The following is a 15,349-nucleotide window of genomic DNA, read 5'->3' on the forward strand; positions in this document are numbered from 1 at the left end:
TTGGCTGAAGCCCGAAAGCAACAGCATGGCACTCCCACTAGGAAGGGGGTTGACTGATTGCACTGGTGAAATAACCTCTTTCACAGGTTATTTCACCAGTGGGCGATGGGGTCGTCAGGTCCCTACGCCAAAATTGAATTCTATATTGATTCAATAAACTTAAGGTAGTAAAGCGAACACCGAAAAAATGTATTTCAGCCTCAAAGTTGGCTTATTAGTGAATTGGCTTCGTACTCGGAAGTTTTTGAGGGTCCATGTATTTAGTAGATTTTTTTCTGCTGTAATACATTATCCTTACAAAATATGCCAATATGATGCCAGGACGAATGTCCCAAAAAATAATATATACATCTACGTGTATATAAAGTATAAATAATAATAATAATGTATTTTCTCTATTGTGATAATACTGTTATTAAACACCGGTAATATACTAACAAAAAAAATCTTCTGTAACTATTCAAGTGGATAAATAAAATTCTCGCTTTTTGCCACAGACTAACAAACTCTCAATATTACAATTTAATAAAACGTCAGTTTTGACACATGACAGATCAATCTGATGTATATATGAACTAATCAGAGACTTCATATAATTATTCCTTTATATGAAGTCTCTGATTAGTCCATCTGCTTGACCAACTTTATATACAATCACCATCTTTTTTTTGTCTAGGCTAGGGTTGCCAGTTTTCCAACAACGTTATATTTTACCGTGCGAGCGAGTATATAGTACCGTAACAGCCGAGATTCAAACGCACGACCTCAAGGTTAAGTCGATCGCTGCTCCATTTATTTGCAAAAAACTTATTATTCCTAATTATATAAAAATTACCTGGCATTAGCTGGTTTTGTTTAATAACGAGCACAGTGTAGGAAAATTTATAGGCTAATTGGCAATCAATTAGTCACTGGGGGACCTCCGATCGGTTTAACAAAGCTTTGTGAATCTGAACTTATAATAAATGGACAAGTTCATGACTTTGTCTACGTGATTTTTAAAGGAAAAGTGAAAAGCTTTTTTCGTACTTCTTTTACGTTGACATGGAAAAGGAGAAATATTAATCGCAATTTAATGTCATTCTTATGTTACAGTGAAACGAGCGACATATTACATTTGCTACTATATATTTAATACACTATGTTCCACATAGTGTATTAAAAACGCTCAGTTATGGAACAATGAGATAATGAATTGTTCCGTGTGCTATAAAAATAAAGTTAAAATATATACAAAATCGATTTTGAATTATATTAAAGTCGATTAAAAAGTACCAACACAAATACTACAAAGGTACATTTTAACCGACTTCAGAAAAGAATAAAAGTCAATTCGATGTGTAATTTATTTTAAATTTAAAACAAACCTAAAAATAATTCGTTAATGTTTGGACGTGTAATTATTAAACATAAGTACAATTAACTTACGTAAATTAAGAATTTTATATATCTAAACCAAACTTTACATAAGCTAACACTGACATTATTTCATATAATAAAGAAATTTTATTTTGATTTTCATAAACATTTTTCTGTAATACAATATCGTGGCATACATTTCATACACTTAAAAATCCTTCATAAATTAAAACAATGGCTGATATACGAACGCTGTCCGAAACAAACGCCAAAAACTATGAACATTTCAAATGCAAAACGGTGCGGGGAATTCATTAACAGGGATTTCATTGTTTCCACAATTTCTCGTTATTGAATTATGTTAATGACACGTTTAGGAGAAGATGATGTTTGATGCTTTTACGATAAAAAAATTTAAATAATTAATTCCTTTTTTATAGAAATCACTCACCTTTTCTGTACAGCGATAAAATATTTTTTTAGAAAGGGACCATAGAGTAATTTAAGGGGTCGGTTTTTATATACTTAATAAAATGTTTTTAAAATATGCTATGGTTTTATTAAATTATTATTATTATTTTAATATATTAAATTCTTAACTTCAAGTTATTTGTTGTATGTTTTTACCTATATAAGGATATAAATAAACAATAAATATATATTTATTCTCGCGGTTTTTATGCGATAGGAAGAGAAGAAGGCCGGCAACGCACTCGCGAGACTTCTGGCATTGAGAGTGTCCATGGGCGGCGGTATCACTTAACATCAGGTGAGCCTCTTGCCCGTTTGCCCCCTGTTCTATAAAAAAAATCTATGGCTATAATAATAATAATAAACAAAAGTTATTTGTAAAATTATTAACATTTCTTTTTATATCCCAGAATTTAGCAATACATTTTGCGTAGAAAGGGTGCCATCTGTTCAACCGCAAAGGTAATGACGAAAAGAAATTCTATTTAAAATTCGGAGCAAAACGAGATCACGAAGCCGCAAAAACTCTCGCAAAATATTCTTACATCTTTGTGAAGTTTTCACAAAAGCCGAAATTTTTTTTCGTGTTTTGGTAACTCACAGAGCTTTAATTGTGGAAAAGAATGTAACGGGGAAAGACCTTTGTGACCTTTGAGCGGAATTGCAAACTTCACAACGAAGAATAAATATTTTTTTGTTTAGAATAAAGAGAACAATAATTTAAAAAGAAACCACCTTTTGGGCCCCTCTTTGAAGGTAGACTACCTTCATTCTCCTCTAACTCGACCGGCATTAGATTGCGGACGTTTCGTCTTTTCTCGTGGTTTCATTTTTAAAATGCTTATAATATTCTTTATACGGTTTTAAAGTACCTACTCACCTGTCCCTTTCTATCATAGCAAAAGCAAAAAGTACGAAACGAAGTATATAAATTGCATTAAAAATTAGTTTAGTTTTCATGAAAAAGTTAAAGTCTCAACTCAAATAGCTGATGTTTTGTCACATTTATTGATAAGATCCACTGATAAATGGCACTAGAACAAGACATTACAGAATTTAGTTTTAAATAATGAGTTAATTATTTTGGTATGGATTGGTAGATATTTGGATGTGAATTTTATCTTATTTAATAGTCGCTTTGTGTGCGAGTTATAAACATTGTTATTACCATAATTTTTTCGTATAGGCATCGCATATGAATTCCCATTAGTCATTTCTACCGAATCCTAGGGATTTAAATAAAGCGTCAGAAACAAAGATCCATCTGACCACTTTGTCACTATCATTTGCCGTCTTTGTCAAGATAAGTTTTCCACCCTTTTCTAGTTACGCGCCCTTTTTCCGCACGAAAGCGATTTAACGAAAATTCTCACAGTTTTCATCAAAGATAAAGATTGATATTTTCAACCAAGAAATACTTTAAGCATTTATCGATGCCCGCTTGTATAGGATTTAACGTTATGACATATAAAATTATATAAAATATTTTATTTTGCATCACCAACAGATTACTTATACAGGTCATATATATTACCAAATAAAATTTTATCGCGGGCTTTGACCACAGTGACCGAATCAAAACATTCCGTAACGAAAATAAACCTAATGCACAATGACCTAATAGGCTAATACAGGTGCGACCAATACGCGTTAGAGTGGGACAGAACGCATACTGCGCATTCACACCTCTCAGAAGAGATAGGTGAAGTAGGCCTGCGGTACGCGTTAGCTCTAATTATAGAGCCGTGTTAGTCGGTGTCTGGTAGAGTGGTAGATTGAATTAATATCAAAGAAAATCCATCCAGCTTTTAAATTGTATCTCCTTTTTCCTTTTATTAATGCTGTCACATATAGCTTTTTCCTAACACGACGAATGTGTGACGATATAAGTATGGCAATACTTTACCAACGGACAGGGCCGCCCCGCCCCTGTGTGCATAGTGTGGGGTGCACACAGGCACAAAACAATAAAGGCGACGTCACCGAAATAATTTTTGGAACACAACAAAATATTCTTTGATGTGGAGTATCGTTAAGTAGGCTAATAAAATTTAAATAGAAATTTTTTTTTTCTAATTGTACACGTCTCACAAAAAAATATTTACATACTTTAATTTTGATTTGTTTAATTTCGTTAATTTAAACTGAAGCTAAAAAAAAGCTAGAAAAATATAATCTTAGTATGGAGAAAATTTAAATAGGTTAAAATTAAGAAATAATAACATAAGTGGGTACATGAATTTGTATGTACCGTACATACAAATTCTTAATTTATTCATGTAGGTAACATAATGTACACTTATGAACGTCAAAAAAGAAATATACATTGAATATATTCTCAAATCAAGGACGTAGAACGGAAGAGAAGAACTGGTATTAAACATGTTTTGAGTCATACAAATTGTAATTGGCGATGAAAAATAGCGGCAAAGAGTTTCTTGTCAGGTCTTCTTGCCCGCTTTACGCCAATGACTTGTGAACTGGTTCTAAATGTAATTTAGAATTAATTTTACATCTTTTCTGTTGACGTTTATACTTGGGTACTAACAAATAACGATATTTTTAGTTTCAAAGTCGATCGGGGTGAAGCATTAACTGTAAATTCAGTTAGAAATTAATTCACTCCTTTGACACGAAACCCACAAAAGCCGTTGGACAGCTAAACTAATTTTCTTATTTACTGAACTGTATTTAAATTTGAAGTAAGCTTATTTGACGGAAAAACGGGTATTTGCGAAAACTGTGCAATCCTTTTTCGTACCACTTATTCTGATTGGCCATTATTTTTAAGACAGCTTCTTCAGAGCATATTACTTTTTATAGTGTTTTAGCTGAATTTAATTCTAAAGTGACTTTGTAGTATTTATTTGACCGTATTAAATATATAAAGTATATATGTAAAATGAGACTGTTAATGGTTTGCTATACTTACACTTTTTAAACATAAACATAATATTATTACTCACGAAACACACACACACAGAAACACACAAAATAATAATAATATTTTTTTAAAGGAATAAGGTATGTCTTAAGTGTGTAATGTGTGTGGGTGTGTGTGTTATGGTTGTAACTGGCCCTGAATTATGCTGTGGTGCAGATTTATCATCGCCGGTCCACACAACAGTTATTTTTCGCTTCGGACGCAAAAAAATAATGTAATAATAATAACAGTATAAAAAAATAATTGCAAAAATTAACAGTGTAAGTTAAAAAGTCTTGGAAAATTTGTTTATAAATGTAATTAATAAAAAATATTATTACTGTTACGAAAACTGTTTACTTTAGATATTGAAATAAATATGTTCTAACACGGACAATGGAGTATAGGACCATAATAAATAAAAATGTTTTTTAGAAAGAATCGAAGCCAAGATTACCATATACCAGTAAACCACATAGGCTGTTTAAAACTTATCGCTTTTAAGGTTTACAGATGTTATATTTAATGTTTACGACTAATTAGTGTTTATATAATTATATTATCTTTTCATAATATTTAATCACGTTTGCATTAATAAATATTCATAATCATCTTTCGTATCAAATGAAAATATCAAGTTGTTGAAAGTTAAATTAAATATTCCGGAGTTTGAAACTTTTTGAGATTAGAAGACTTTACGGGTAAGCACATTTTTGACATACCTTGTTTTTATTGTACAATAATAACAATGATTTATAAATATTATGATGGTAAAATCCAATATTCTGCCACACATTATCATACATAAAGTTATAGCAAATTCTTATATTATTTAATTACAACATTATCATCTTATTAAAATATATTATATGATTATCAAATTAATATTTTATATTTACTTCTACGAATTTCGTCAACCTATTATTCCATATATAATGTATATACGAGTATATAGATTATACCGCCTAGTAAATAGTTTCATTAAGCGATTAAGCAATTAAAGGAAAAAACAATACACTAAAATGATTGAAATCGGTCCAGTCGTTTAAGAGGAGTTCAGATACACACTTACAATAGAATTATATATGTAAAGACTTCGACACCTTCGATTTTTGTATACATAATAATAGATGAAATATCATATGTCGATATAGCATAATGATTAACTATATTAATAAAATACATTCAATTTATGGTTACCAATTTTAAAGTACTTAAAGAAATAATAAATTTTATAAAATTTGAAGCTAGAGTGAAAAATGTTAGGCATTCGACAAGGAGCAGCGATTATAAAACTTTCAAAGTCAACTCTGATTTACGTTAGTTTATAACGATCGTAATAAATTGAAAGCATTCATGAAAATCGCTGAAATTTTTCCACATTTCAAAAACAGATACCAGCAGGTGGTTAGAATTAATGGTCACTTAAATCTTTTATAAAACTATTTAGGTTTTATTTCCTTACATATAAAATAATAAACGCCCGTTTGATTTCCCATAAACACTAAAGGAGATTATACAGCTTATATTGTTTGCGTGTTATACTATTATCCTAACTGTACTTCTTTTAGTACCGATCGGAACCTTTTCCAGGGTAAAAAGCTGATTTTTCTAGATGTCTCTATCTATAGTTTTCTTTCACTATTCGCTTCCTGCCAACTTCTATGAACTGTTTTTTGGCAAAATAGCAAAGCCACCATTGCACTAAAAGATAAAGAGATACACAGATAAATATTTTTGATTAGAAAAACTTAGTATAAAATTCTTAATATTTCTTTGTTGTATGTATGTACTCGCAAAACTCCAAATCTCAAAAAAATATTAAAGTATCCACTGTAGCGCCATCTGCCGGGCTGATTTGTGAAATTAAACAGGGCTCCACACGGTAAAGCCGTTTAAGAGGAGTTCGGTAACATGCATACGTACAGTTGAAATATATATCACTATAAATATATATACTTGTGTGTAAGCTATCCTATCTTTTAAGTTAGAACAAGCTGCACACGGTGTGCAAATTTGATTGAAATCGGTTAAGTAGTTTAGGAGTCCATAGCGGACAAACAACGACAAACAACGTGACGCTTAATTTATATATATATTAATATAATAATATGATTGGCTGGATCTTAACATAACGGAACGATCAGTTTACCGTTAGTTAGTTAGTTTATAAGATTTATGGCGCCTGTTAATAAATGCATAACAAAGTATAAACTATATAAAGTATTTGATGTATTCAACATACGATCTGATTTAATCAACCGACGAACGTCAAGTATGAAATAATTCATAATTTCATCAGTAAAACAAATTTAGTATACAATATTCGGCCACTTGTGTCAAATTAAATGTATGATATTTTACGGAATATTATAAACGTACAAGCCATATATCAAATAGTAGCAGAATTATTCGTTGTGTCTTTCTAACGTAGTATTATATATATTGGATGGTACAATTTCCCCCGGTGCTAAGTAACTCGTTTCCGTTCCCTTGCTGCCTTCACGATATCATCAATTGTACTAGATGAATTGGCTACGGTCAGGCTAAAGGAGCTTTATAGGTAGGCTATTTGGTGAAACTCCGTAATTACAATACGCAATGTAAATATTATTACTGATTTATAATCTAAGTAGATTGTAAATATTCTCGTGTTTTATAATAATACGATTGAAAGAGCAGTGTTGGCCTAGTGGCTTCAGCGTGCGACTCTGATACCTGAGGTCGTATGTTCGATTCCCAGCTGTGCACCAATGGGCTTTCTCTATGTGCGCATTTAACATTTGCTCGAACGGTGAAGGAAAAACATCGTGAGGAGACCGACATGTGTTAGACTCAAGTCTCAAGACTCAAGTCGACGACGTGTGTCAGGCACTGGATGATCACCTACTTGCCTATTAGATTAAAAAATGATCATGAAACAGATTCAGAAATGTGAGGCCAAGACCTAAAGAGGTTGTAGCGCCACTGATTGTATTATTTTTATTTTTTTAATAATACTAGCGACCCAAACCCAGTGGAGTACTTAAATAAATAAGTATTTGTGTTGCTAGTCTTTATCATAACCTAAGTAAAGACCAGTAATAATAGAATTATTTTTAGAATTATATTTAGAAGAATTTCTAAAAATAATAAAACATGAATACTATTGTGATTCATCTTATTACACAACTGTTCAGTGTGATGTGCCGGATATTATCATAAAAGCTTTATCGTGTAACGAAACTCATCCATATCAAATCTGCTAAGATTGCAATATACTTGAGTGTATAAATGTTTAGAATTTTTAATACTATATAATATATTGTCAACGTTTGTACCGATAATTTTTTTAAACCACTGCCATCCCTAGCTCCGAGCGTTTGCGACCCGAGATGCTGTAGGCGATAGACCACTCAGATCCGAAATATGTTTTTTTTAAAAATAATAACAGTAATATACATTTATACATATTTTCAATCATTCATATTTACTTCATCAACTGATGAATAAACTGTGTCCAGTTAATGTTTCCACCACACTAACTTCTACTATTTAAGATTATTTATACAATAAATAAAAATAAAAAAAATCGGCATAAAAATTTTTGGTTTTCGGCTTTGTATCCATTGTTGAAGCATTCAATGTGTTAAGCAAAAAACAACGACAGGTTTATAGAAGCCTTAAGAAAAAGTTGGCGTTATTGAAACAATAATTAAAATACTTGTACCTACATTTGTTGAAACAGGCGATATATTAGATTTACCCTCTTTTTCATATAAACTTAATTAGTTCACTCTTGAATTTCGTTCGTGACGCTATATTAACATCTTCGCCATGGGCTAGCTATTTTATATATTTATAAACATACAGATATGTTTATATGTTTTAGTCTCTGTGGAACAATTTTATTTTTAATTTTTTATGTTTTCCACGTTTAAATGTTATCACAGCAACAGATCAAGTATGCTCCAGGCCATTGGAGAGTTTGCAGACAACTTTTTCTAAGAAACCTTTAATGAGCAGAAGCAAGTGGAAAACTCGTAACATGTGTTTCCCACACGTATTATACGATTTATAGTTTAACAATGTTGCGATACTCCAGGGAAATTATCCTTACAATTATTTGCACAGACGTTTTATTTTATCACTGGGATGTTAAAAATTATCAGCTAACTTTTTTTTTTTTTTTTGTGTTTAAATACTTTAACAAAAAAATAATGATATATTTACATTTATATACACTTAATACTATTTATTTATATTAATATCAGCTAACTAACATTACCTTTACCTCTACTTTGTAACTTCCAATACAGAATACTATCAATCACCAACCACCCTTGGAAGCACACGGTACATTCGGGTTCTTCGTTAATAATGCCGCCTTCCTTTTTAGCGCACATAATTGATATTTTACCTGCATCTAAGTTTTGTCATAGGCAGAATACGAAATTCCACCCGTACCACCTAGATGTCGTTCGTTCCCCAACTGAGCATGTTTTCCCGCGCACCTTTTCTATATAGAACCAGCTAACAACTGAAGTTAATTCAAGAAGAGTACGAATACTTTCTTCTCTTCTGCGTGCGAACAAAGTACATATTAGAAGTGATACATCTTTGTAAATTAATTATTCGTAAGGTAAAAGCCCCAATAGATGATCATGTAGCATTATATAATCACTTCTTGTATTTGTATATCTATATTTACACTGTTTATGTGCTAATGATAATATAAATAACAAAAAAATCCGTTTACTATACAAGACGTTATGCGACAGAATTGCCATCTAAAAATCTATAATGTAATTACTAAACGTAAATGTAACTATATCAACGAATAGCGTGTCGCTTCATGCTACGTTCGCACTTCCTCAGTCTCTCTCATTCGGTCTCAATCACTCTCTCCCTTTTCTTCGACAAAAATGCTGCACATATTCGTAAAAAAATTACCCTCATGCAGATAAAGATTTCACTTCAAAAAATGATTTTGAATACCACGTTTCTAACTACCAGAATACATGACTATTCTTAAATCTAGTTTGCATCCATTGGACCTAAAGAGTAGAATAAAATATATCACTTGAAAATATTTCATTTTGTGTAATTTATAATAGTTATAAACTCTAATTAAATAAATTATGGTGTGATAACTAATTAAAGGCTTGGGCATAGATTATAAATTGCAATATTTTATAACATAATTACAAATTAAATTTTGCTTATCTCAAACCCTCAAGAGCTTACTCGCTGGAACAAATTAATTTACATTTTGCTTACACATTGGTTATCTTAAGAAAACAGCCTACAAACTTTTAACTTTAAGCTTGTACTAAACAACAGCTTTCTTATTCAATATTTGTGTGAAGTTAAAGGCCAATACTACTTCCATATGTTTCATTAATAAAGGCTCGATCAAGTGACCTTTTGAAATCGAAATAATTCATATTCATAGTCTTCGTATTGAAAAGTTACGTGATATTCAACTGGCGCAAACAAGACATTTTAGTTAGAAATGCTTTATAGTTTGTAATTTTGTATCCTCGTGATGTTGTTACAGGACTATATAGACACTTTTTAAAACCTTTGTAAAGAGAGTACAAGAAAATAAAATATACTTTTGACTTAACATCCTACAATCCCTGGATGGGGAATCCTCCAAAGTCTCCATCCCGTTTGGTTTTCAGCTTCGCATTTCGCCTGGCTCCAAGTCTTTCCAGATATCCTTGCCCCATCTGCAACTTTAACCGTCACGTTTCCGCTTTCCTTGCGAGTTCCAATCAACGCCTGCTTCACATTTCATTGACATTCATAAGCCCTAAGACACATTTAAACTGAATAAACGTATTTTGATATTTAATTGTGATTTCAACATAAAAACTTAAGAAGGCGCAGAGATCCATGCAACATCGTCAACAGTAGCACTCAATATAACACAACTAACGAAGGGACTCTTTTTTGAACAATTCGCCAAGCCAAGCACATACATAAATATTTAGAAATAAATAACTGCAAAAAATAACACAGCAAAGTTTCTAATACGACCTCGTCTATATGGAGATGCTGAAAATGTCCATCGATTTCGCCACAGTTTCATTGGAAATTCGACACAATCTGTTAAGAATAATAAAGCACACACGTGAGCCGTGTAAAAGGGATATTTGTTTCTAGTCCACTGTGCACAGTAGATTCTAGAATTTCTTAAAAATATCAGTGTCTTAAGAAGATTCATTACATGTATGACGTCACGTTGCAATTCTTGATTGATCTGATAAAAGCCATGAGGCTGATTGCAGATGGATTAAAATTTTTAAAAAAGGTGCAATTCGAGCAAAATTATTATTATATACAACACATATCAGTTTTATTAAACTAGTACGAAACCTTATGTTATTGCAACATTATTGATTAGATTAAAGTAAAAAATAATATATTCAAAAGTATTTAGCAATTTATTGACGTGTGTGTACACACGTACGCGCCAGACGTTGCATGCGCCGGCGCACGTTAGCTTCGTTGACCCCGAATTTAAACAAAGAATAAGATCGAGCAAATTTAATCATCAGATTTAATGGTTTTCAAAGTAGTTAAGGCTTTTATTATTTATTTTATTTCTTGATTTTATTTAAATTGTTAAAATGTCAACAAACAAAGTTAATAAATTTAACGCTGGCAGCATTTCCTAGCTGTATTACGAAGCATAGTAGAGGTCCAGCTCTGGGGTCACCGGTAGTATCTATCAGCCAACTTAAATCTTAATTGACGCATGCGCATTTGAACCCTACGGCCTAAGAGTCTCTCTTCTCCCTACTCTATAGGGAACAAAATCGACGTTGGAGGGAAAAAACAAAGTCTAGACTGAACTTCGATAGATCTTAACTGAGAATAAAATATAAAATCTGTATCAAACACCCTCTGTAATAGTATATTTTAATAAGTACTTAGCCTACCTTTTTATTAGGATATCAAGATGTCGAACATTTTGCTACCCCATAGATGTTGTTCACTTTTCTGGAATAATATTAAGAACTAAATTTTTCCATAATCTTTCACTCGCCCATAACCCCCCCCCTTCCCCAGAGTATGACGGTGCAGTTTAAAGAAAGATTACCCCAGGGGGGTACCACACGTGGAGAATCCCCCTCTGGGCGTCCATCATCGGAACAATCAGTATCCGGTGGTGGATGCACAGGCTGCCCTTCGTATTCTGGGGTGGGCAAAAACTGCGCTCTAAACAAAACATCCAGTTCTAGTTTCAGGTTTCGATCTCGGGGCAAACGGAAGAATTCGCCGAAGGCAACCCCTTCCACGCTCACAGTGGACTTCACCAATGTTAGGGGGCTCAACTCAAACCTAAGCGCGGTTCACTTTCACCTTGAATCTGCGAAGCCGGCCTTATTCTTCCTCACTGAGACTCAGATATCCTCCCCGGCTGATACTTCTTACCTCTCCTACCCGGGGTACAAATTGGAACATTCATTTGTGCCGCGGGCGGGAGTTTGCGTGTACGTCAGAGAGGATATCTGTTCTCGTCGCCTCGGGACGCTTGAAGGAAGGGACCTATCTAACCTCTGGCTCCGCATAGACTGCGATGACCATCCGCGATTCTATGCGTGCCTGTATAGGTCCCATAGCGGAAATGACGAAACTGACCGACTCATCGAGCACATCCAAATGGCTACAGATTCCCTGCTTGAAAGGGTTCCTACCGCCGAAATCGTGATACTTGGCGATTTTAATGCCCACCATGCCGATTGGCTCGGCTCTGAAACCACCGATCACGCGGGAAGATCCTTTCACGACTTTGCTTTAGCCTACGACCTGACACAAATGGTCCCTGCGATTACGCGAATACCAGATGTGGACGGTCATAAACCCTCTTTGTTGGACCTTCTGCTGACTTCGCATCCGGAGAACTATCAAGTCTCCGTTGACCCGCCATTGGGTTCATCGGATCATTGTGTGGTCCGGAGTACTGTGCCATCTACGCGCCCTTCGCGGTCGCGCTTTTTGGGTTTTCGCCGTATTTGGCACTACAGGTCAGCAGATTGGGACGGGATGCGGTCTTTTTTTGCGTCCTACCCTTGGGGGCCTATTTGCTTTTCGTCTGAAGCTCCAGATTCCGTCGCTGCCTCTGTCGCCGAAGTGGTTCTGCAGGGAATGGAACTCTTTATTCCTTTTTCTGCGGTGCCGATCGGTGGCAAGTCTCAGCCCTGGTTTAAGCGTTCTTGCAAGACAGCCTCGCGTCGAAAGTGAGAATGCTTTAAGGCATGGGCAGAAGCGGCGAAATCTCGTGATGCTAATACCAGCGAACTCAAAAAAGCATATAACTCAGCCTCCAGGTCCTTCAAACGGGAAACCACTAAAGCAAAGTCAGAGCACATTGCCAGATTTGGCGAGAGATTGGCCCAACTCCCTTCGGGGACTCGAGCCTTCTGGTCTCTAGCCAAAGCTGTCCAAGGGAATTTTTGTCAGCCCTCCATTCCACCATTGCACAGGGAGGATGACTCGCTGGCCCACACTGCGAAGGAGAAGGCCGACCTTTTAGGCTGTCTCTTCGCGTCCAACTCGACTTTGGATGACCGAGGGAGATCACCACCGAGCATTTCACGGTGTGATTCTTCGATGCCGGAAGTTACATTCCGGCAACGTGCTGTCCGTAAAGCATTATCTTCCTTGGACATACATAAGTCGAGCGGGCCGGATGGTATTCCTCCAATTGTGCTGCGTACTTGTGCTCCTGAGTTGGCTCCGGTCTTAACGCGCCTTTTCCGGTACCTGTACTCGCTTGGCACTGTCCCGGAGTGCTGGAAGATCGCATCGATACATCCGATCCCTAAAAAAGGCGATCGCTCCGATCCGTCCAACTATCGCCCAATAGCGATAACCTCCTTGTTCTCCAAAATAATGGAATCCATTATAAATTGCCAGCTCCTGGAGTATCTGGAGGGCCACCAGCTGATAAGTGACTCTCAGTACGGCTTTCGTCGTGGTCGTTCGGCTGGTGACCTTCTTGTATACCTTACGCATAGATGGGCGGAGGCAATTGAGTCCAAGGGGGAGGCTCTAGCGGTTAGTTTGGACATAGCGAAAGCCTTCGATCGGGTGTGGCACAGAGCACTGCTCTCGAAGCTTCCAGCCTATGGGCTTCCCGAGAAATTATGCGATTGGATCTCCAGCTTTCTGGCCGATCGGAGCATCAAGGTCGTCATCGACGGAGCATGTTCCGACCTTAAACCCGTGAACGCTGGGGTCCCACAAGGCTGTGTTTTATCCCCGACCCTGTTTCTTCTGCGTATCAACGATATGTTGCAACTTAGCAACATTCACTGCTATGCGGATGACAGCACTGGGGACACTCTTTACACTGGCCGGGCAAGTATTTCTCGGGCAGATGTCGATGAGTACCGGAACAAACTTGTGTCTGAAGTAGAAACCCTACTACGTGGAGTCTCTGACTGGGGCAGACTAAACCTAGTCCAATTTAACCCCAAAAAGACACAAGTTTGCGCGTTTTCCGCTAAAAAAACACCCTTTGTCGCTACTCCTCTTTTCGAAAACACTCTCCTTAAAGCCACAGCCAGCATTGGAATACTTGGCGTTGACATATCGAACGACGTTCAGTTTCGCGGTCACTTGGAGGGAAAGGCAAAATTAGCCTCCAAAAAGCTCGGTGTGCTCAGCAGGGCGAGACGGTACTTCACTCCGGGCCACCGCTTGCAACTATATAAAGCGCAAATTCGGCCCCACATGGAGTACTGTTCCCACCTTTGGGCGGGTGCTCCCCAGTACCAGCTTCTTCCACTTGACCGTATTCAACGAAGAGCGGTTCGAATCGTTGACGACCAAAATCTCTCCAAGCGGCTTGATCCTTTGGCGTTGCGTAGAGATGTGGGGTCTCTCTGCATCTTCTACCGCATTTACCATGGAGAGTGTTCAGAGGAGTTGTTCGGATTAATACCTGCAGCTGAGTTTCATCATCGGACGTCGAGGCAGAATACGAAATTCCACCCGTATCACCTCGACGTCCGCCGTTCCACAACTGCGCGTTTTTCCAGGCAGTTTTTGCCGCGCACCACCACTCTGTGGAACCAGCTGCCAACTGAAGTATTTCCGAACCAATTCGACTTAGGGTCCTTCAAGAAAAGAGCGTACCAATTCTTAAAAGGCCGGCAACGCACTCGCGAGCCCTCTGGCATTGAGGGTGTCCATGGGCGGCGGTATCACTTAACATCAGGTGAGCCTCCTGCCCGTTTGCCCCCTGTTCTAAAAAAAAAAAAAAAAAAAAAAAAAACTCGCACAAAAATCTCAGAGTTTAAGGACAGCCGTCTACGAGTTTTGCGCTCAGCAACATATTATTCAGTGATACATTTTTAATAGTAATACAATACGCTTAGCAAGCAAGCATTGCCCTTTTATTGTATTTATTAAATAATTTCTGGCAAAAATGGGAAGTAAATGTTCTTAAATATAGGGTATATATATCTTTTAACCTGATCTTGGTATTAGCCATGCGGTCTAGCAGCAATGACCTTGATAAAGCTATTGTTTATATGTATGAGCTGAAAAGTTCGTATTAAAATTTTTTTTATAGAATTTGATTTCATTATTCAATAA

This window comes from Pieris rapae, chromosome 14, assembly GCF_905147795.1.
Source record: "Pieris rapae chromosome 14, ilPieRapa1.1, whole genome shotgun sequence".
Taxonomy (NCBI): domain Eukaryota; kingdom Metazoa; phylum Arthropoda; class Insecta; order Lepidoptera; family Pieridae; genus Pieris; species Pieris rapae.